Consider the following 21,657-nt stretch of genomic DNA (forward strand, 5'->3'; position numbering starts at 1 on the left):
AACTATGGATTCCAAGATCAGAAGGAACCACTGTGATCATCTAGTCTGATCTCCTGTATAATACAAGCCACACAACTTCCCCAAAATAATTCCTAGAACATATTTTTTAGAAAAATTTCCAATCTTGATTTACAAATTGTTAGTGATGGAATATCCATCATAACCCTTGGTAAATTGTTCCAGTGATTAATTACTCTCACTGTTAAAATGTACAACTTCTTTTCAGTCTGAATTTGTCTATCTTCAACTTTCAGCCATTGACTCATGTTATAACTTTTTCTTCTAGATTGAAGAACCCATTATTAAATATTTCTTTCTCATTTAGATACTTACAGACTGTAATCAACTCACCTCTCAACCCTCCCTTTGTTAAGCTAAATAAACTGAGCTCCTTGAGTCTATCACTATGAGACATGTTTTCTAGCCTTTTAATCATTCTTATGGCTCTTCTCTGAATCTCTTCAGTTTATCAACATCCTTCTTAAGCTGGACACGGTATTCCAGCAGGAGTAGCTTCATGCCAAATATAGAGGTAAAATAACCTCGCTATTCCTACTTGAGATTTTCCTTCTTATGCAGTCAAGGATTGCATTAGTCCTTTTGGACACAGCTCAGGTTCACCTGATTTTCCACCATAATCCTGTCTTTTTCAGAGTCACTGCTTCCCAGGATAGAGTCCCCCATCCCGTAAGTATGGCCTATATTCTTTGCTCCTAGATGTATACGTTTACATTTAGCTGTACTGAAGCACATATTCTTTGCTTGTGCTCAGCTTACCAAGTCATCCATCTCATTCTTTATTAGTGACCTGGCCTCTTCCTTATTTACTACTTCCCCATTTTTGTGTCATCTGCAAACTTTATCAGAGATGATTTTGTGTTTTCTTCAGGTCATTGATTAAAATGTTAAATGGCATAGGGCCAAGAACCAATTCCTGCAGGACCTCACTCATAACACATCCTCTCAGTGATGATTCCCCATTTATAATTACATTTTGAGACCTAACTGCAAGCCAGTTTTTAATCCATTTAATGTGCGCCATGTTAATTTTATACCTTTCTAGTTTTTTAAATTAAAATGTTGTGAGGTCATTTGAAGAGTCAAATTAATTTGCTAATGGTGATAGCAATAGGACCAAAAAGTCCCCTCATAGGACTGTGGAGAAGAATAACTTTCTGCAGTAAAAACTCTGATCCCATTTAAGTTGATGGCAAAATGCCCTTAACTTCAACAAGAGCAAGACAGGACCCACATTGCTGTCCACATAAAGTGCATATGCTTAAGCAGAGAAGAACAATGTGGTTCTTATATTTCTCCATTAGATTGCACATGTTGTTGTTGAAGTCTGGTGTATGTCAGCTAACAGCATACATTAGTTATCTGAAGACCATGCTGAGTCTGAATTCTGCTGTCATCACTACAGTGAATAGTCAAAATATTTTTAAGAATTTCTCTATTAATTTAATTATTTTGAAACATCTGTAATGTAATAAGCTACTGCTGTTAATATCATTTTGCCACCACTCTGATCATGTCACTCTTTGCCTGTCTTTGTTCTGACTTCCCCGTCTTGCACATCAAGATCAAGTATCACTTTCAAAGATCTAGAAAGCTCTGCTCCTATGCACATCTGTTACTCCCTCTCTTGCTTTCAAGCCTCCTTTCATATTCTTCTCACAATCATCTTCATACTTTCCTTGATATTTTCACATGATTTTATTAGGTCAAAGGTTATACTCTATGTAAGTAGAAAAGAGAGATTATGGAAGAAGAGGAAAGCCCAAGTGAAGTTCTCAGAGATCCTTCTGGTCTTGTGAGTGAAAGAAGGCAGAAAATACTGGAGACAAACCATTGATTGTGTGACTGGTGAGAAGCTGAAGGTTTTCAGTCCATTCCAGTAGGAGAAGAGCTGTATGAATGGGATGACCTGCATTTCAGAGATAAGGGAGGCTGATTTTCTCAGATGGAGACAAGCTGGAGCAACCGGGTGTGTGTTAAACTAACAACACAAGATAAGGGTACTAAGAAGGCAGATGTGGTACAAACTCAGTGTGTTGTGAATAAAATTGAACAAATGTGATGAAAATATGTAGAGAAGCATTTCTAGGTTGCTTATATACAAATGCTAAAAGTCTGGATAACAAGCAGGAGGAACTGGAAATTCTCATTGCTTTGAAGAAATTTGATATAATTTGCATTACTGAAACCTGGGAGATTGATCTGCATGATTAAAATCACTGGGCAGAGCCTGTTCAGAAAGGATAAAGTGGGTAAAAGAGGCAGTGGGGTGGCATTCTACATTAAAGACACCATTACCTGTTTCTGAGTTATCAATAGCCCTAAACTGCAGAATCTTGAATGCAGTTGGATCAATGTGCTAACTAACAGAATCCGAGGGGGACACTAGTGGGAGTCTGTTATAGACCACTGAATCAACTAGAGATCAGGATGAGTTGCTCCTTAAGCATCTGCCTGTATTGTGTGGAGGTGAGGGAGGGACTTGTATTGTAACTGAGGACTTCAAATTGGGAGACATAAATGCTGGAGGTTTCATGAAGCTAATAATAAAATATTATTAGAGTTTCTAAAAATTATAGCTGATTTTTTTTAATACAAAAGGTATTGCACCAAACATGAGGCTACTGTATTTTGGACCTCATTATGACAGATAAAGATGAGCTCAGCACTGGACAGGAAGTTGGTGGTTCACAATAATCATGACATTCAATATGGGCAAACAATATACAGTCTCACGTACATACTTGGTGCTTCAAAAGGGCTAATTTCTCAAAGCTGAGGAAAATTATGAGCAAAATTGATTTTGAGAAAAAAGTTAGATGAAAAATGGGAATGAAAATTGGGAACTCTTTGAAAGAGTTTTTTAGCTGGCCAGAAAAAGCCACAACTCCACAATCAGGAAAATCAACAACTTTTCTAAAAGTTCATCCTGGTTCAATGAAGAAATGATGGCAGCAATTAGACATTATATCTATATAACAACTGAAAAAAGAGGGACTAGATAACTATCGGTAAAAATTAGAAGTTTTGAAGTACAGAAAATGTATAAGAAAAGCTAAATATATCAGAAAAGTATCCATGGCTATCAGGGCTCAGGACAATAAGAAAGAGTCTTAATAAATATATCAGGACCAAAAGAAATCTTAGCCACAGTGTAGGCCATTATTAGGTGGAGTTGGTAAACTTTTTAATAAGGTTGCAGAAAAATCTGAGGTGTTCAATAAATATTTCTGTTCACTATTTGGAAAGAAAAAGGATGATGAACTCTTATCAAATGAGGTAAATAAGTCACTTTCCAGTCCATTAATAACTAAGGAGGATGTTAAACATCATCTGCTAGGGATACACATTTTAAAAATAGCAAGCCAGACAACTTGCACCCAAGAGTCCTAAAAGAGTTGGCTGAGGAGATCTTTAGCCTGCTGACATTAATTTTTAATATATCTTGTAGTAGTAGGAAAATTCAAGAAGACTGAAAGAATGATAATATTCTACCAATATTTGAAAAGGTTAAGCAGGATGACCTGGGAACTACAGGCAGCTTAACCTGACATCAGTCCCAGGCAAAATAATTGAATAGCTGATACAGGATTCAATTGACAGAGAATTAAAGGATATGAATATTAATGTCAGTAAACATGATTCATGGAAACAAACCTGATTTCATTGACTGATAGATTTACAAGTTTACTTGATAATGGTAACTGCAATATATTTAGACTTTTGTAAGGCATTTGACTTAGTACCACATGACATTCTAATTAAAATATTAGCATTATACAATAATAAAGTATAATCTCAAAAAAGTAGTTATCAGTAGGGAATCATCACTGAATGGAAGTGTTTCTAGTGGAGTTCTGCAGTGATTGGTTCTAGGCCTGATGCTATTCAACATTTTCATCAATTGTCTGGAAACAAATATAAAACCATTGCTAATACATTTTCACAGATAGCACAAAGATTGGCAGACTGGTAAATATCAATGAGGACAGGGCAATTACACAAAGTGATCTGGTAAGATGAACCATGCAAACAAAATGTGGTCTAATACAACCAAATGCAAAGTTATACATCGAGGTATATGGAATACAGGCCATACCCACAGAATGGGGAGGGGAGCTGTATCCTTGAGCAGTAACTTTGAAAACGATTTAGGAGTCATAGTGAACAAGCAACTGAAGGTGTGCTCCCAGTGCGATGCAGTGGCAAAAAGGGCTCTTGCAATCCTTGGATGTATAAACAAGGGAATAGTAAGTATGAGCAGGAAGGTGATTTTACCTCTGTGTATGCCGTTATTGAGATCAGTACTGGAGTTGTGGTGTCCACATTTTAAAGAGGATGTTGAAAGATTGGAGAAAAATGGAGAAAAGAACCACAAAAATGATTTGAAGGCTGGAGAAAATGTCTTGCAGGGAGAGACTTAAAGAGCTCAATCTGCTTGGCTTATCAAAAAGAAGACTGAGTGGTTACTTGATTACAATGTGTAAGTACCTTCTGAAGGAGAAAATACCAATTACTAAAGAGTTTTTTAATCCAGGGGAGAAAAGCAGAACAAGAACCACTGGCTGGAAGTTGAAGTCAGACAAATTCAAATTAGAAATTAGGCACAATTAGTGAGTGTGATTAACCAATGAAACAAACTATCAGGAGAAGTGGTAGATTCTCCACCTTGTGTTGTATTCATATCAAGACAGGATGCCTTTCTGGAAGATGTGTTTTAGCCAAACACAAATTATTAGACTAAATACAGGGATAACTGGGTGATATTTAAGGACCTATTTTATGCAGGAGATTAAACTGGATGATCATAACAGTCTCTTCTGGCTTTAAAAACCTATATCTCTAGTTAATTGTGTTAGGGGTGCATGTGAAGGATTTAGACCTGGATATATTGCTGTATCCTCTAAAGCTGTACTTGTTTTTCAGGTCAACAGAGAGTTGTTGTCAGAGGTGCCTATTTCCGCAGTTCTTGGGGGGTGCTTAAACCTCACTCCACCCCAGGCCCGCCACCATTCCACCCTTTCCCCCAAACCCCCACCCTGCCCTGCCTCTTCCTGCCCCATCCTGCCCCTTCTCACCCCATTCCACCCTTCCCCCCCAGCGCCTCCTGCATGCCGCTGAACAGCTGAACGTGGCAGGCAGGAGGTGCTGGGAGGGAGAGGGAGGAGCTGATTGGCAGATAGGAGAGAAGGGTGGGGAGGAGCTAATCCATGGAGCTGCCAGTGGATGCCAAGCACCCACTATCTTTTTTCCCCAGCCCTGGAACATCCACAGAGTAGGCACCTATGGTTGTTGTTGTTTCCCTTCCCTTTGATTTTTTTGTTTAGTTTTTGTTTTTAAAACATAATGATGTAAAAGACCTGTTAAGCATTTAGACGCTCCCTGCAAAAGCTATATATACGGCAGCAACCCTATGAGTGACATATCTGATACTGAATGAACAGGCACTTATCCCTGAGAGCAGCTAAGAGATGAAAAGGAAGGACCTGTTTCAACCTGAAGAAACTTTGTTAACACTGTTTCTTCTTTTGTATTTAACTGCTGTAGCTTTGTTTATGTCAAAAGATGTTTCACTCAGAGGATCTTGGTGTCTCATTGATTGTTTAGGTAATAAGGTAGATAACCAGAAAAAGCAGTGGTATTTTAAACACTGAGACAGTCATGTGAATCTAGACAAGTTTATAAATACAAAACAGCCAATGTTTCTGAATTTTGGTGATTTGTAAGAGAAGGTGCCTGAAGTATCATGTCTAAAGCTTAATGTACTAACTACTCTACCTGCAGCTTGCGTCTGCTGTTCATGTATCCCTGTAGGTGTCTAAGAAAAGCATATAAAACAGATATTGAGAGATGCTTTGTGAAAGTCTGCTATCTATTATGTAAAGTCAATGGACAATTTATCCCTGGTATAATTCCATTTAATTCAACTGAACTAAAGAGAAATTCACCAGGGCTGAATTAGTTCAGGCTATTAATTTGTGACTTAAGATAAAGAAGAAAAATAAATCTCTTTTTCTGAATTTGATGGTCTGTTTCTGAAATCATGCAGTATGTGAATTTAGGCACCTGTCAAATCTGTAAATAGAACCACCCCATTGATTCATCGAGATCATGTAGGACAATATAAAACTGAAGAGTAATTGCAAAAATAACATTATGGGATTCTCGATTAATTCTCTCAGTACTTACAGTTCAAATTTGCTCATTTTAAACATCAACAAATCATCGAAATGAGAGATGGAAGTGACTTGTGATTCTGGTGCAGAATCCTGCTCTTCAGATGCTCCGGTGCTATAGATTCATAGATTCATAGCCTCTAGGACTGGAAGGGACCTCAAGAGGTCATCGAGTCCAGTCCCCTGCCCTCATGGCAGGACCAAATACTGTCTAGACCATCCCTGATAGACATTTATCTAACCTACTCTTAAATAGCTCCAGAGATGGAGATTCCACAACCTCCCTAGGCAGTTTATTCCAATGTTTAACCACCCTGACAGTTAAGAAGTTTTTCCTAATGTCCAACCTAAACCTCCCTTGCTGCAGTTTAAGCCCATTGATTCTTGTTCTATTCTTAGAGGCTAAGATGAACAAGTTTTCTCCCACCTCCTTATGACACCCTTTTAGATAACTGAAAACTGCTATCATGTCCCCCCTCAGTCTACTGTATCCATGATGATGAATACAGTAGGAACAGATCACAGTGTTGTATAACTGCTAGTGTTTTGTTCAGTTTTATTAACTATGTCTCAAGCAATGGAGATTCCACTATTTCCCTCTGAGATTGCTCCATATTAGCTTTCATTGTACAGGAGAGGCATGTTACATTATAATCTGTAGTACAATAGTGCATACAGATACCCACCAATATCAGGGCCCCATTGAGGTAAGCACTGTACACACACATACACACACAGTATGTCCCAAAGAACCTATCCTCTATTGCAACTGACCAAAGTAGAAGGGGACGCAGAGGCAGTGAGAGGTAAAGTGACTTGCCACAGGTCACATCTCCATTCTTGGGTTTACAACTGCCAAATATATAGATGATTTTCATGTCCCTCCTGAGTTATTCCTTAGTAAGCTATGCTGAACATTCATATTTAGCTCATTTACTTTGTCATCACAAATCAGCCCTTCTAGTGCCCTAATGATTTTTGTTGTCCCTATCGCAACTCCCTTTAATTTGTCTGGAGATCAATGTTCTCTCTAATTTTTTACATCTATATGAGGAATGAATTTTATGTGCACCAATATGGAGGTGATGTGTGGCGAGGGTGGGACTGAGGGGTTCAGAGTGTTGGAGGGAACTTAGCTGGAGATTCCTTTTTTAGATCCCAAATTTAAACTCATAGGGTCAATTTCTGCCCTCAAATGGCAGGTGTGGGTGTCCAGTTGAGGGCAGAATTATTTCTTTGGAAAATAGAAACATATAGAAATGAAAATATGAATATTTGGCCCTCCATTCTGCTCTCCAATATGCATGCACAGTTCACATTAACATCAGTAGTAGATTTTGCAGAATCAAGTCTTATGTGATTGAACATTAGGAGTCTACTTTATAACAACGACTTAAAATAGTTTTGTCCCATTCACATTGTCTGGCACCATCTAGCACAAATGTTTTTACTAAATGCCATTTCAGGACATATTGATTGCACTTCTGCAGACTATATAGCAATCCTTCTTAAAACCTTACTGACCAGCCCATGTGACAAATTCTTACAAATGATCCTTAAAACCTGAGTTATCAGTGAGATAATTAGTTTATTCCAGAACACTGAAAAGCAGCAGCAGAGACAAAAAAAAAAAAAAAAAAAGCAAATCCATACAGTACTGTGTTAAACATAAACTACTTTAAAAAAATAAAGGGAAAGCAGCATTTTTCTTCTGCATAGTAAAGTTTCAAAGCTGTATTAAATCTACGTTCAGTTGTAAACTTTTGAAAGAATGGCCATAACATTTTGTTCAGAGTTACGGACATTTCAGAGTTAGGAACAACCTCTAGGTGTTCGTAATTCTGAGATTCTACTGTACTGTATTAATTTAGATAGACTATATGGACCCAAAGAATCAAAGGGTGCATCTAATGAAAAAAAAATCCTGTGGCAGCAAGTCTCAGAGTCTGCCTGGTCAATTGACTTGGGCTCTCAGGGTGTGCGCTACAGGGCTATAAAAAAAGCAGCATAGACATTCCCATTCAGACTGGAGCCCAGGCTCTCAAACCTGGTGAAGCGGAATGGCTTTAGAGCCTAGGCTCCAGCCCAAATGGGAATGCCTATACTGCTATTTTTAGCCCCGTAGCACAATCCTCACAATCCCGAGCTCTGAGACTCACTGCAGTATTGATGTACCCAAAGATGTTAACATACCTCAGTCACTGTCCAACATTAGACTGTTTTACACAAGGTTCAGGTTTTGATATATAGAAACCTCTGCCTGTGAATACAATGGCAAACGCACCATTAAAATGTTTTTATCCTTTTATTAAAGATATAGAAAGAAGGAAAAACAATTAAAGCATTTGAAATGTAAGGTATTAAGTAAGGCTTTCATTTAAACAACATGCCTTGTTCACTTTCCCTTTAGCTGGAGTGTTTTTAGGAGGAAAAAAACCCTTGTTTGACTGTCTTTTAGATGGTATTAAAGTTGGCGATAACTGTCCTGTTGGGGAAAAGAGAAGAAGTTAGATGAGATGGGCTGGAGCTGTTGTTGTTAAAGTCCAAAACTGTTTCCTTTAAGGCAAAAAAAGACAAACACACAGAAGAAGGGAGAGAAAAGAGCAGCAAAGATAGAAAATGCAGCTTTTGTCTTTGGGGTTGACTCTGACTTGCAACCTTCCTGCTGGAAAAATACAGGCACAGCACACGGTCTTATCAGCCACTCCAAGATCTGGCAAACTTGCACAGGCATCAGAATGTTTACAGCATTTGCATTTAGCTGCATCTTTCTGGTCACTGGCTTACAGCAGTTTTACAAAATATATAGATCTGGCTAAACCAGAATCTAATTAGACAGAGGAAAAAAGAAGAGTGATAGGAAAGAGAAAAGAAAAAGGTAGGGAAGGAAAAGAACACACAAAAGTTCTGGGGGATTTGAGAAGGTGCGGTTGGTTGGTTTTTTTGATTGGTTGTTTTGACAAAGTCTCACATTCCAGATGGTGGTTGGGATTCAGCCAGACCCAGTAGAGGGGGTGATGCCATCTTGGTCCCTCAGTCTGGCATAGTCTGGTCAGGACTTCTATCAGGATAGCAAAGGCCAGGGGTCCCAAGAGATGATGGAGGTTACAGCCATGATGGTGAATCTTGCTCCAGTAGCCAATTTTTCTCCTAAAGTTTCTTCTTTTAAGGACCCTAAAAGAGAAGTGATGGGTGGAATAACCCATCCTCTTATTATTTTATCTACCAATTAATACACCAATTTTGGTTCTCTGATTTCTAGTTTGACACTTTTCTTGTTTATCAAGTGTGGTCTTAACACAGCTCTTGTGTTATATGAATAGGCTTTTTTTGCACGGACTAATTCAATCTGTTTCACTTTTGCATTTCTCATCAGCATTTGTTGTTATAGGTTATTGTGATATCTTATGAACTTACTCACATTTTACAACTGAACTCACAATTAGGATAAATTTGTAGGCCAAAGGTGTGTCACTCTCAGCATCAATGGCAAAGAAATCCAAAACAAAATACCTGTCTAGACTTACAGCTAGAGGACAAAGCTCTGAGGGCTGATGCTCTTTTTGGGTGGCTAAATAAATTTACAAAGCAAGTTTTTGCAACAGATTGGTTTGTGGCACTGGAATCAATGACAAAAAAAGTGAATTCAAAATAGGTACTGGAACTGAGTGCAATGTAACCAAACCAATCATACAGAAGGATTAGTAACTCCCCAGTGTTAATAATTTAAAACTTCTCTTGTTTCATGTAGTAAGCCAAAACTGAATCCAAGTGTCAGCACACACTGACAAGTATGTATAAAGGTAGATACCACTCAGCAGAGTTTGAAACAGTTAAACAGAAAGACTTCTGTATGTTCAGATGGAAAAGCAGCCTGCAAATGCAGGTGATCAAATTGGTGTTCAAGTTATCTACTGAATAGGCTGAACAAGACATTCTTAAAGAATTTGATAAGGTACTTAAGAGGCTGTGATGCAGATGGATGTAATGCATCCTATTGATATAGATCTCAGTTTAAGAGTAGCTAAGGACATGTATAGGAAGAAAAATATATAGGCACAAACTCAGAATTTATCACAGGTTGTGCATAAGATGTGTGTGTGGAAGTCCCTGTGATCAGGTGTACAAACCCCACACTGGGCCCAAAGGGGTTAAAGGACAATACTGGGCCCAGATAGCTGTGGGTCTCCAGACCTGCAGAGCATGCTCCAACTGGACAGGTATCTTAAAAGTGAGCAACCCAGCTCACAAGAGAGAGGCTGGAGGCCGGGGGACAGACCTACCTTGAGGGCTCCCAAAGAAGGGTGCCAAAGAAACCTTCATATGAGGAATAGAACTGAACTCTGAACCCAGATGGGGCTGAAGATTTAATGGTCTTTTCTTTTTCTTTTGTTATCTGGTATTGGACTTGGAGCAGTGGGGAGAGACAGATGGTAGGAAGTGACCCGGCGGGGAACTCCAAGGTGCCAGACACTGATTTGCTTTCATAGGGCCCTGGGTCAGAGGCCGGTGGACTGGGATATCCCAGGCTCCTCTGCTTACTGCCCCTGCTGCAGGAAGGGCATAAACCTCACCACCAATCCACTCCCTCTGGTACGAAGAGGGCAAGGACACTGAAAACCCAAGGAGAAGCTAAGCCAAAACATGGGTGAGTAGCTGGACTGAAAGGTCTTCCTGCTGGGAGATGAGGTTGGATCCTGGGTCTGCAATCCACTGGACCACCTGGCCCTTCTTGGATTCTGTTGCATTCTGATTGATATCAATAGGACATTAGTGTGGGTTCTTAATATGAAAGAAGTGCAGAAAAGGTCAATGAAATTTGCCCTAAAAGATAAAAGATGCACACTGCAGACTGGTGAGGAGAATTTTGCTATTCATAAACTCTCTGTCACAACTCAAGTATCAGAGGGGTAGCCGTGTTAGTCTGGATCTGTAAAAGCAGCAAAGAATCCTGTGGCACCTTATAGACGTTTTGGAGCATGAGCTTTCATGGGTGAATACCCACTTCGTCAGATGCATGCTCCAAAACATCTGTTAGTCTATAAGGTGCCACAGGATTCTTTGCTCCTGTCAGAACTATTACCCCCAAATCTCATCATCTTCCTTCACTTTTTGATGAACCTCTGGCCTTCTTTCATGACTGGTGAAGCATCCTTAGCAGGATAAAAGGGGATGGTTATTTTCCAAAGGTCTGTGCTAGCAGAGTGCAAATGGCTGAAACAGACAAGGTGAGCAGTGCATATGGGGTGGAGTGTAGTGCTCTGTTAATGTGTGTGTTGATTAAATGTTTTACAAGAGGAATCATTTCCTGTGCTTTCAAGTGGTTGCTTTTCCTCCATTTTTAGAAACACCGACAAACTTCATCATTACATTTGTGATGCTAAAAGTAGATACACATCGGTTGTGAAATCACATCCAAAGGTCTGCTCAGTTCTTTTCATTTAATTTAATAGATGGTCACATGATCCAGTGTTGACATACCGTTGATATGATAGCAGCAGTTTACATGGAAACACACACTCATTTTATAGATTGATTGAGGAGATACTATTTCCTTTCACCTAGCAAGGTGATCTTAAGAAAACCTTCAGACAGGTTCCTTTCATAGCAATTTTAATTAGTAAAAACTAACACAAGCATTTCTAGGTTTTGTTTCAGAGAAGAGATTTAAGGAGCACAACACCAGAAACCCATTTCTGAGGCAATAAAGTAGCACAACAGTGTGTATACAACTACTGCACAAGTTGTGGCAGCTCTTCCACTGTGATCCCCTAATTTGCCAGTAGCCATGCCAACCTTATTTTATGTTCTCATCAGAGTTGTTAGTAAAGCAGGGTCAAGTCTGGTTGGCACTTGGTTTACTTGGAAGCCTCTCATCCAAAATGATGCAAGAAATGACATTGATGGAAACTCCAAACATGAGCATCTTTTGTAGTTTTTGATTGTATATGTTTTAGCATAGGCCCAGGATCAAACAATGTACGTTTTCCTGGCAAAGATGATGGATTTTACAAATTCCAGAAGTTAAGTCCAGCTAAAGCCCACACGTTCAGCTGACAAAACTTGAGACATTTAGAAGTTCCAGAGTCTAATTAACTCCATAACAAGTGCTAATTAAAAAAAAATACAAATTATTTTGCTGGAAGATTGCAACCTAACACTACTTTAGTTCTTAGAATAACACACAAGAATCCAAAATCAGAGCGAAAACAAGGTGCTTCCTAGGCAGCAAGGCACAACTTATCTCTGTTACTCTAGGCTGGATTTTTCCAGAATGACCATGATTGTATACTTCTTTGGAGAAACCCATGGCCTGCAAGTCGGACTAGGAAATGCTCCTCCCCTCCCCCCGACACACACACACAATCTTAAAGTGATAGTTGCAGTTCCGACATTTCTCATTATAGCACAACTAGGAATGTAGAACTTTGCATAAAGATGGCTTAATTATGGACATCTCATTAGAGAGAGATGACATTTTTGACATTTTTTTTAAATCAAAAATAAAATTTTCTTGACAACAAACTTTTTGGAAAATTTTCATTGTCATTGACTTTTTTGATAAAATTTCTGAATAAGAAATTTCTACAAAAACTTCATTTTCCCCCCAAATTTTTTCATTTAGAATTTTTTTATTTTGAAATTGTGGAAAGATACCAATTTCTCCCACCTTCTCTCTTTGTTTTCCCCCAATTCCCTCTCGTACCTCACACACACACTTTTCATCTCAGTAGAATGGGGGAATTGGCTTTTTAAAAATTTGAACAAATTTTTTTATCAGTGTGCGCCTTTTTTACAAATGGATTTTTTATAAGAAAGTGGTATTGCTGGGCTTTTTTGTTTTGTTTTGTTTTTCCTTTCTTCCTCTTCAGAACTATCTTCAGGGCAAAATTTATTTTCAGAGCTACCCACCTGGCCTAACTAAAACCTCCTGTTCCAAAGCTGCAAAGAATCCTGTGGCACCTTATTGACTAATAGACGTTTTGGAGCATGAGCTTTTGTGGGTGAATACTCACTTCATCAGATGCATGTCATGCATCTGATGAAGTGGGTATTCACCCAAGAAAGCTCATGCTCCAAAACGTCTGTTAGTCTATAAGGTGCCACGGGATTCTTTGCTGCTTTTACAGATCCAGGGCTGGTCTACACTACGGGGGATAATCGATCTCAGATACGCAACTTCAGCTACGTGAATAATGTAGCTGAAGTAGAAGTATCTAAGATCGAATTACTCACCATCCTCACTGCATGGGATCGATGTCCACAGCTCCCCATGTTGACTCAGCAACTCTGTTCGGGTTGGTGGAGTTCCAGAATCGATATAAGCACGTTTGGGGATTGATATATTGTGTCTAGATGAGACGCGATATATCGATCCCCGAGCAATTGATTGCTACCCGCCGATATGGCGGGTAGTGAAGACGTAGCCCCAGACTAACACGGCTACCCCTCTGATACCTGTTCCAAAGCTATTTGTTGTGACAATACCTGTATAAGACTTTTGAAGCAGAGTGGGAATTTTGGTGAACTCAGTTGCATTTTAGAACCCAGTAAACTCTTCTAGCTCACTCAACTATTTCATAGTGGCAGTGGTGTCTGAGCTCACAGGGGGGAAATGCATGTTTTGGGTGTGCATCTTTGGACGATTACTTTGGGTTAATGAAATACCTAAATTTTAAAGTAAACCATGATAACATTATTAATTTGGGCTAGATTGTAGATCTTTGCCACTGCCTTCATAAGGAAAAATATTTCTAAATATTCATAGTAAGTATTGTGTATGTGGCAGGAACAATGCCTCTGGGAGCACAGTGTTGGGGTGCAATACAGTTTAGCATGGTTCATCTTGTTCTTTCCTCTGTTCTACTAAAACAGTTCTTCTGGCCAGAGAGAGGGTGTAGGTCTATGCTGCTGTCCATGCTATTCTATTCTGGTCTTTGCTTGTTGGGAGCACAAGGACTGAGATTATGCCTGGCACCTGAGGATATGTTTACACAGGAATAAAAACCCTGCAGCACTGCCACAGCTGGGCCAGGCTACAGGGTTAAAAATTTCTATGTTGACATTAGGGCTCAGGCTGGAGTCCAAGCTCTGAAACTCTCCACCCCCATAGCATCCCAGAGCTCAAATGTCAGCACAGCAGTTTTTCAGCCCCAGAGTCCAGCCCAAGTCAGCTGATCCAGGTCAGGGTTTTCCATCCTTGTGTATACATACCCTGAGTCCTCTTTCCATTGGTATGTTTATGGGCCCATTCTAGCGGTTTACATTGTTACAATTCTTTTCAACCTGAAGGATCTCAAAGCATTTAACAAACCACACAGATTGTCCATTGTATGTAAGTCATATCCAGTTTATACATATAAGACTAAATTCTCCATTGTAAAAAGCCAGTTCTGGTTCCTAGTCCCCATATCCTTTAAAGCAGCAGTTCTCAACCAGGTCTCCGGGGCTTTGTAGGGGGCTGTGAACAGGTTTCAGAGGGTCCGCCAAAATTCCAGAGTGCAGGTGGGCATTAAACTCTCTAGGGCTCAGGGCAGAAAGAAAAAGCCCAAGCCACATAGGACTGAAGCCAAAGCTTGAGCAACTTAGCTTTTTGGAGCCCCCTGCAGTGTGGGGCCATAAACAATTGTCCTGCTTCCTTCCTCCTAACACCAGCTGTGGCTTTTAATCTACTGGATATGCAGAAAAACAGTTGTTGTGACACAGGTGGACCATGGAGGCTTTTATAGCATGTTGGGGTGGGGGGGAAGCTCAGAGAGAAAATGGTTAAGAACCCCTACTTTAGAGCACCCTAGCGACCTAACTTCTTACATCAAGGTGTGGGTGATGGGCACTTTAAACCAATGGGAAGTTCCGATCTACAGAAGTAGTACTCTGCTGGCCATTTATGACCAGAATCTGCCCCTAGCAGCACGAAGAAGACAGAGCACAACATAGAATCAGGCCCAGTTTGTGTTCTGGATGTATATATTTGATTGTCTTTAGCTATATTGCACATAAAGAATCCATTGCCATTGTAGACTAAGCTCTTTTGTGGTGTGACTCTACAATGGAGTGGCTTAAACACATGCAGGACTTGGGGAAATTAATACTTTAAGATGTTGCAGGCTATTCAAACAGCCATTTATATTAGCAATAGAAAGAAACCTGCTTTTTCATAGGCTGATATCAGCAAATGAATATGCCCTATGTCTCAGTGTTAATGATTGCACATCACAGCAAGGAAATGTTTGGATATGTCTACATGAAGGAAAGAAGGCTTATGACTGAAAAGTGGGGAGTTCACAGAGCAATAAATAATGGCAGCCCTCTGTTGTTAAATGAACTGACTCCCTGGAATGAATCCTTTCTGAGTTCTTTAACTTCTCAACTTCCAAGTGTTTATGAGCCAGTCTGCCAGAAAAGTCCATTTTACCCACTGATAGCATAGCGCTACTGAAAGTTCATGTCCGTCATGGTAGAGAGAATAAAGATCTTGAAAGAAAGGTGCAGGGATTGTAGGAAGGGGACTTTAGATTAGAACGATGTTATAGTAAACGTGGCAATTGTCATGTCAATATTAAATGATCATAAAGCAGGGATAGGTAACCTTTGGCCCACGGCCTGCCAGGGTAAGCCCCGGCAGATCGGGCTGGTTTGTTTAACCGCTGCATCCGCAGGTTCGGCCGATTGTGGCTCCCACTGGCCACGGTTCGCTGCTTCCAGCGAATGGGGGCTGTGGTAAGGGGCGCGGGACGAGACATGTGCTGGACCCCACTTCCCACAGCCCCCATTGGCCTGGGACAGTAAACCACAGCCAGTGGGAGCCACAATTGGCTGAACCAGAGAACGCAGCAAGTAAACAAACCGGCCCGGCTCACCAGGGGGTTTACCCTGGTGGGCTGCGTGCCAAAGGTTGCCGATCCCTGTCATAGAGTCATAAAAATTGGGGATAGAATCACTTAATTTATACCCTTCCCATTTAAGGACTACCCCTTGCAATCTAGTTTCTATAGTGTTGTTCAGTCAGTTTTCAACAGCACAAACATTGGCACTTTAACTAGTATACAGTCAATAGCTTTTGCAGTCAGAAAGTTTCCTCTAATGCACTGGTTCTCAACCAGGAGTACTCTAGGATCTTCTAATGGGTACATCAACTCATCTAGATATTTGCCCAGTTTTACAACAGGCTACATAAAAAGCACCAGCGAAGTCAGTGCAAACTAAAATTTCATACAGACAATGACTTGTTTATACTGCTCTATATATTATACACTGAAATGTAAGTACAATATTTACATTCCAATTGATGTATTTTATAATTATATGGTAAAAATAAGAATGTAAGCAATGTTTCAGTAATAGTGTGCTGTGACACTCTTTTATTTTTATCTCTTATTTTGTAAGCAAGTTTTTTTTAAGTGAGGTGAAACTTGGGGGTGCGCAAGACAAATCAGACTCCTGAAAAGGGTACAGTAGTCTGGAAAGGTTGAGAACCACTGTCCTAATGTGTACCCTATTTCCCCTCCCAGTTTCATGCCTAGTTAATCCTTGCCAATAAACTCAGAGCTCAAATTCAGGTGGCACACACTGGTATGGCATACAAATACCTCTCTCAAACTTCTACCCTGTTCTCCAGAATCTCAGTTTTCATTTAGGAAAAAAAAAATCTCTAGTTTGTATATTAGTGAAGAAGGCTCACAAATATGAATGGAGTGTAATGAATGCAGTGATGTGTATGTAAGTCTACAGAGAACCTGTCAAAATAGTTCTGAGGGGGTGAATTGTTCCATTCATCTGAATGGTGGCTTAAATCTGATGCCCAGTGATAATTTAAATGTCAACACTGGTAACTACTCCATTCCTTGTGTAATAAAGAAAGGGGAGGATCACAGATTTGTACAAGTTCCTGTAAGTGATGTCTCATTTTGCTGCCACCAGTGGATAGTGTTTGGAAGATATCATATAACATTTTCCCCCAGTCAAGAAGGCACTAAGCCCAAGGAGCCTAGTACAGTATATGCACAAATCCAAGCCCCATCAATTGGGAGTTAAGCTCAAGGAGCTTTGTGGTGCCCAGAGAGCTGCACAATTATAATTGAAATATCTGGATCTGCTCTGAGCAGCATCTCATTTTGTTGCTTCACATGGATGGAGCTTATTTTGTGGGTGGAGCTTGAAAGAGTCCTGTCACCTTTCCCATCCCCACATTCTCAGTTTTACTCATTTGCACTCCTCTTTCTCCTCACCATTTATTGCTTGAAGAGTAACAGATGCTTCCTTACTGAACAAAAGCTGTGTCACAGACCATGATTTGAGTTAGAAAACAATTCCCAGTTTCAAGACCCTCTCAGAAGCAGCTGTTCTTAAAGTAGCAGTATCTAATACTAGAAGGCTAAATTCTGGTTCAGTTATACCAATGTAAATCCATAATATAATGTTGTCTTAATTTGCTTTACCCTGAATTTGCAGTCGTGTAAGAAAGGACACAATTTGGTCTATAGAATATTTGCAAAACATGTATATTGGTTCCATAAACACTTTTAAAATTAAAAGTTAAAGTGAGTGTGTTTCACTTTCTGAAATATCTAGGTGGTCTACTACAACAATATTTTAATAAATCTTCATTATAAGTTGAGCAATAACCTCCAGAGGAAAAGGCAAAATGGGCATGTCTAGAAAGCATTTAACAGCCACAAATTATCACCAACAAATTGTATTCAAGTTATGAGAGTTGCAAAAGACCTTGACGCAGATCTTCAGCCATGACCTCAGTCACAGGGAAACAGAAAGGGGTGCAAAGTTTTCTTCTAGCCCAATCCATTATTGCCTAGGTTCTGGGCTAGTCCCCAGAGTAAGTTAGAGCAGCCTGCATGATGCTCAAACTTGCACTGGCTGCCAAGTACTCATACAGCAAAGAAGGAGTCCAGGCTGCAGGAAAGTCCTAATGATGACCCCTAGTCTCCCAGCCATGCCCCCTACACTGTCAGTCAGTTGTGTCCATTCCACCCAAAGATCCCCTTACATTGGTGCTTGCCTCCTGTGGACAGATGTGCCAGTTTTGGGGCAACTGGAGGTGCAGTACAAAGCCCTGCCAATAAATGAACACATAAGAGGTTCCATCTTCAACATCTAACTTTGCTACATAGTTTCTCAGTGAATGAAAATGAAAGCTTGAGCACTGCTGGAAATTCTGAGTAATGAAATATTTGTAAAATCAATTCTTCTCTCTTGCCTTCATCATTCCTGGCTGAAAGCAAACAATAATAAAAGAGTCTCAGCTGAGAAAGATACAAACATGTTAAAAATGAGTATTTTTCTTCTGATTAGTTCTCATTTGCTATTGAGCTGTGAATTGCTGCTTTGTTAAACTTGAAATGAACAAAAGGAAACCTAATTAAAGGTTGCTACTTTTCATCTTTCTCTTTGTCAGTGTCTAAAATCCTCATATCTATGTTCCCTATTAGGTATCACACTAGAGAAAACTGATAGCTGTTTTTGTTTCAGAGCAGCTGGCTGAGAACACGGTGTGCCAGGCCATATGCTAATTAAAGCCTGTCTTAGATATGATTATTGTACTTCAGTAATTTACTGTTATTTTAAATATCTCACTGTCATGAAGACAGATCCCTTTCCTGTTGAAGTCAAAGGGCGTTTGCCATCGATTTCATTGGAAATAGGAGTGGGTTAGTCTTCCTGATAAGAAATAAGGATGTGCAAGCTAGGGATCACATTATGATTGTTCCTGCTTGAGTTTGCCAGAGGAAATTTCCTAGTTCACTTGTGCACAAAACAGTCATAAGATGGCGAAAAGTGCCAGGGAGTACAAGATAAGGAAGCCAGCCCAGGCTGATTGCAGATGGGGTGAATCTATACAGGCATGAGGTCAGTGGACACAAAGCTGGATATGAGTCAACAGTGTGCCATTGTTGCCAAGAAGGCCAATGGCATATTGGGCTGCATTAGTAGGAGCATTGCCAGCAGATTGAGGGAAGTGATTATTCCCCTCTATTCGGCACCGATGAGGCCACATTTGAAGTATTGCATCCAGTTTTGGGCCCCCCCCTTCTACAGAAAGGATGTGGACAAATTGGAGACAGTCCAGCGGAGGGCAACAAAAATGATAAGGGGGCTGGGGCACATGATTTATGAGCAGACGCTGAGCAAGCTGGGCTTATTTAGCCCGCAGAAGAGAAGAGATGGGGGGATTTGATAGCAACCTTCAACTACCTTAAGGGGGGTTCCAACAAGGATGGAGCTAGGCTGTTTCAATGGTGGCAGATATCAGAACAAGGAACAATGGTCTCATGTTGCAATGGAGGGAGGTCTAAGTTGGATATTAGGAAAAACTATTTCACTAGGAAGGTAGTGAAGCACTAGAATGGGTTACCTAGGGAGGTGATGGAATCTCCATCCTTAGAGGTGTTTAAGGTCAGGTTTGACAAAGCCCTGCCTGGGATGATTTAGTTGGTGTTGGTCCTGCTTTGAGCAGGGGGTTGGACTAGATTTCCTCCTGAGGTCTCTTCTAACCCCAATTCTCTCTGATTCTATGACCCCCACATCGTCATGTGTGCTGGCAGGTGCCAGCCAGCAGGGCAGTACAGACAGAAGCAAGGTTCTTTGTACACAAGCACCATGACCGCATCCACAGTGCTTTGAAGATACTAACCAGTTCTAGATCCAAATACTGCAGCTCAGCCTCATCTTTTAAAAAAATGTTTTAAGCCAAGGGCTATTCAGGCTGTTTTTCAGTCTGCATGTGCAGAGCTAGCCACATGCTATAGCAAGCTTAGTGTCTGTCATAGGGATTCATGGACGTCTCTCCTCCAGATTTGACAGATATGATAAATATAAATGCTGCAAAGGCTTAAATGTTTGAAATGTGTGGTATTTAGTCCACTTATCTTTCAAGAAGGTCTAAGAATGGCATCAAAGGAAATATAGAGAAAACCAAAATACAAGCCACTTGTAAGTAAGCAGATTTGCAGCAAGCAGTAAACAATTTATAGCTCTTCCAGCAGTGCTGTCAGAGGCTTGTTATATGCAGTGTTGTTGTAACCGTGTGTCAGTACCGGTATATTAGAGACACAAGGTGGGTGAGGTAATATCTTTTATTGGACCAACTTCTGTTGGTCAGAGAGACAAACTTTCAAGTTTACACAGGCTTGAGGAAGAGCTCTGTGTAAGCTCAAAAGCTCATCTCTGTCGCCAACAGAAGTTGGTCCAAAAGGAGACATTACCTCACCCAACTTGTCTCTTTAAAGAGAGCTATTGTGAGACATTATCTAGTTACTGAGATAATGACTGTTCAGAAGAGAAGAAGAATATGTCGTAGTTTAAGAAGTTATTTATAGGGAGGGAAATAAGTAGCAATTTACTTCATATCAATGTGAATAATTTAAAGTAACCATTTAGGGCCCGATTCTCTTTTATGCAGTGGAAAGAATCAGGTCTATAGGGTTCTTTTGATTAGTAAATTCTAGTTACTTTGCATCAGAACCAGCCAGAGTTTGCTGGTTAACTTGGCCCATAGACTGGATTCTTCACTGCTTTGTACCTTCTGAAGTCATTTACCTTTAAGCAGCAATCAGGCCCACAGAATACATTGTATTATTTGAAACAGCATCTGGAAGGATACTAAGGCAGTTTACACTATAAACAGAGAGAACAGGTCCCTGCCCCAAAAAGTTTACAATGTCAACACAGGAAAGATTTTTTGGTAAGGTGTGACTTTAAAACCTTTCGACACCCCATGTGATCATTCTTACACCAAGTATCAGAGGGTTAGCCGTGTTAGTCTGGATCTGTAAAAGCAGCAAAGAATCCTGTGGCACCTTATAGACTAACAGACGTTTTGGAGCATGAGCTTTTGTGGGTGAATACCCACTTCTGAATACCCATGCATCTGAAGAAGTGGGTATTCACCTACGAAAGCTCATGCTCCAAAATGTCTGTTAGTCTATAAGGTGCCACAGGATTCTTTGCTATTCTTACACCAGTATAGCTTAACTCCCTCCACAAGCAGCATAAGCCAACCAAAAAAGCTACTCTTATATTGGAATAAGAGTGTCCACATGTGGGGCTATACCAGTATAACTGTACCTGTGTAACTATATTTGTACACATGACAACATTTTCCTATGTAGAGAAGACCTGTAACTATAGATTTAGTGTGATGAATAATAGAGAGTACGGTGGTGTAGATAATCATTTGATGTGATTGATTGTATTATGCATTAGTATATTCTTCTATCCTTGCAATTAATTTATATATAACCCATGTGTGGTTAATAGGTTTAGACTGTAGATTAAGGACAGGTAAGGTAAGGCTTCAATGTAAGGTCTACAGGCTTTAGACTTATAAGAGCTGTAGGTTGGCCATAGAAGGCCTCTAGGCTCAACATGGCTAGTTGACTGAGGGATAACCCTGTGCGAGTAAAGTTATAAGATTACAATACAAGATGTGATAATTGTTGACATTGTG

This window comes from Gopherus evgoodei, chromosome 3 (assembly GCF_007399415.2).
Source record: "Gopherus evgoodei ecotype Sinaloan lineage chromosome 3, rGopEvg1_v1.p, whole genome shotgun sequence".
In the NCBI taxonomy this organism is placed as follows: domain Eukaryota; kingdom Metazoa; phylum Chordata; order Testudines; family Testudinidae; genus Gopherus; species Gopherus evgoodei.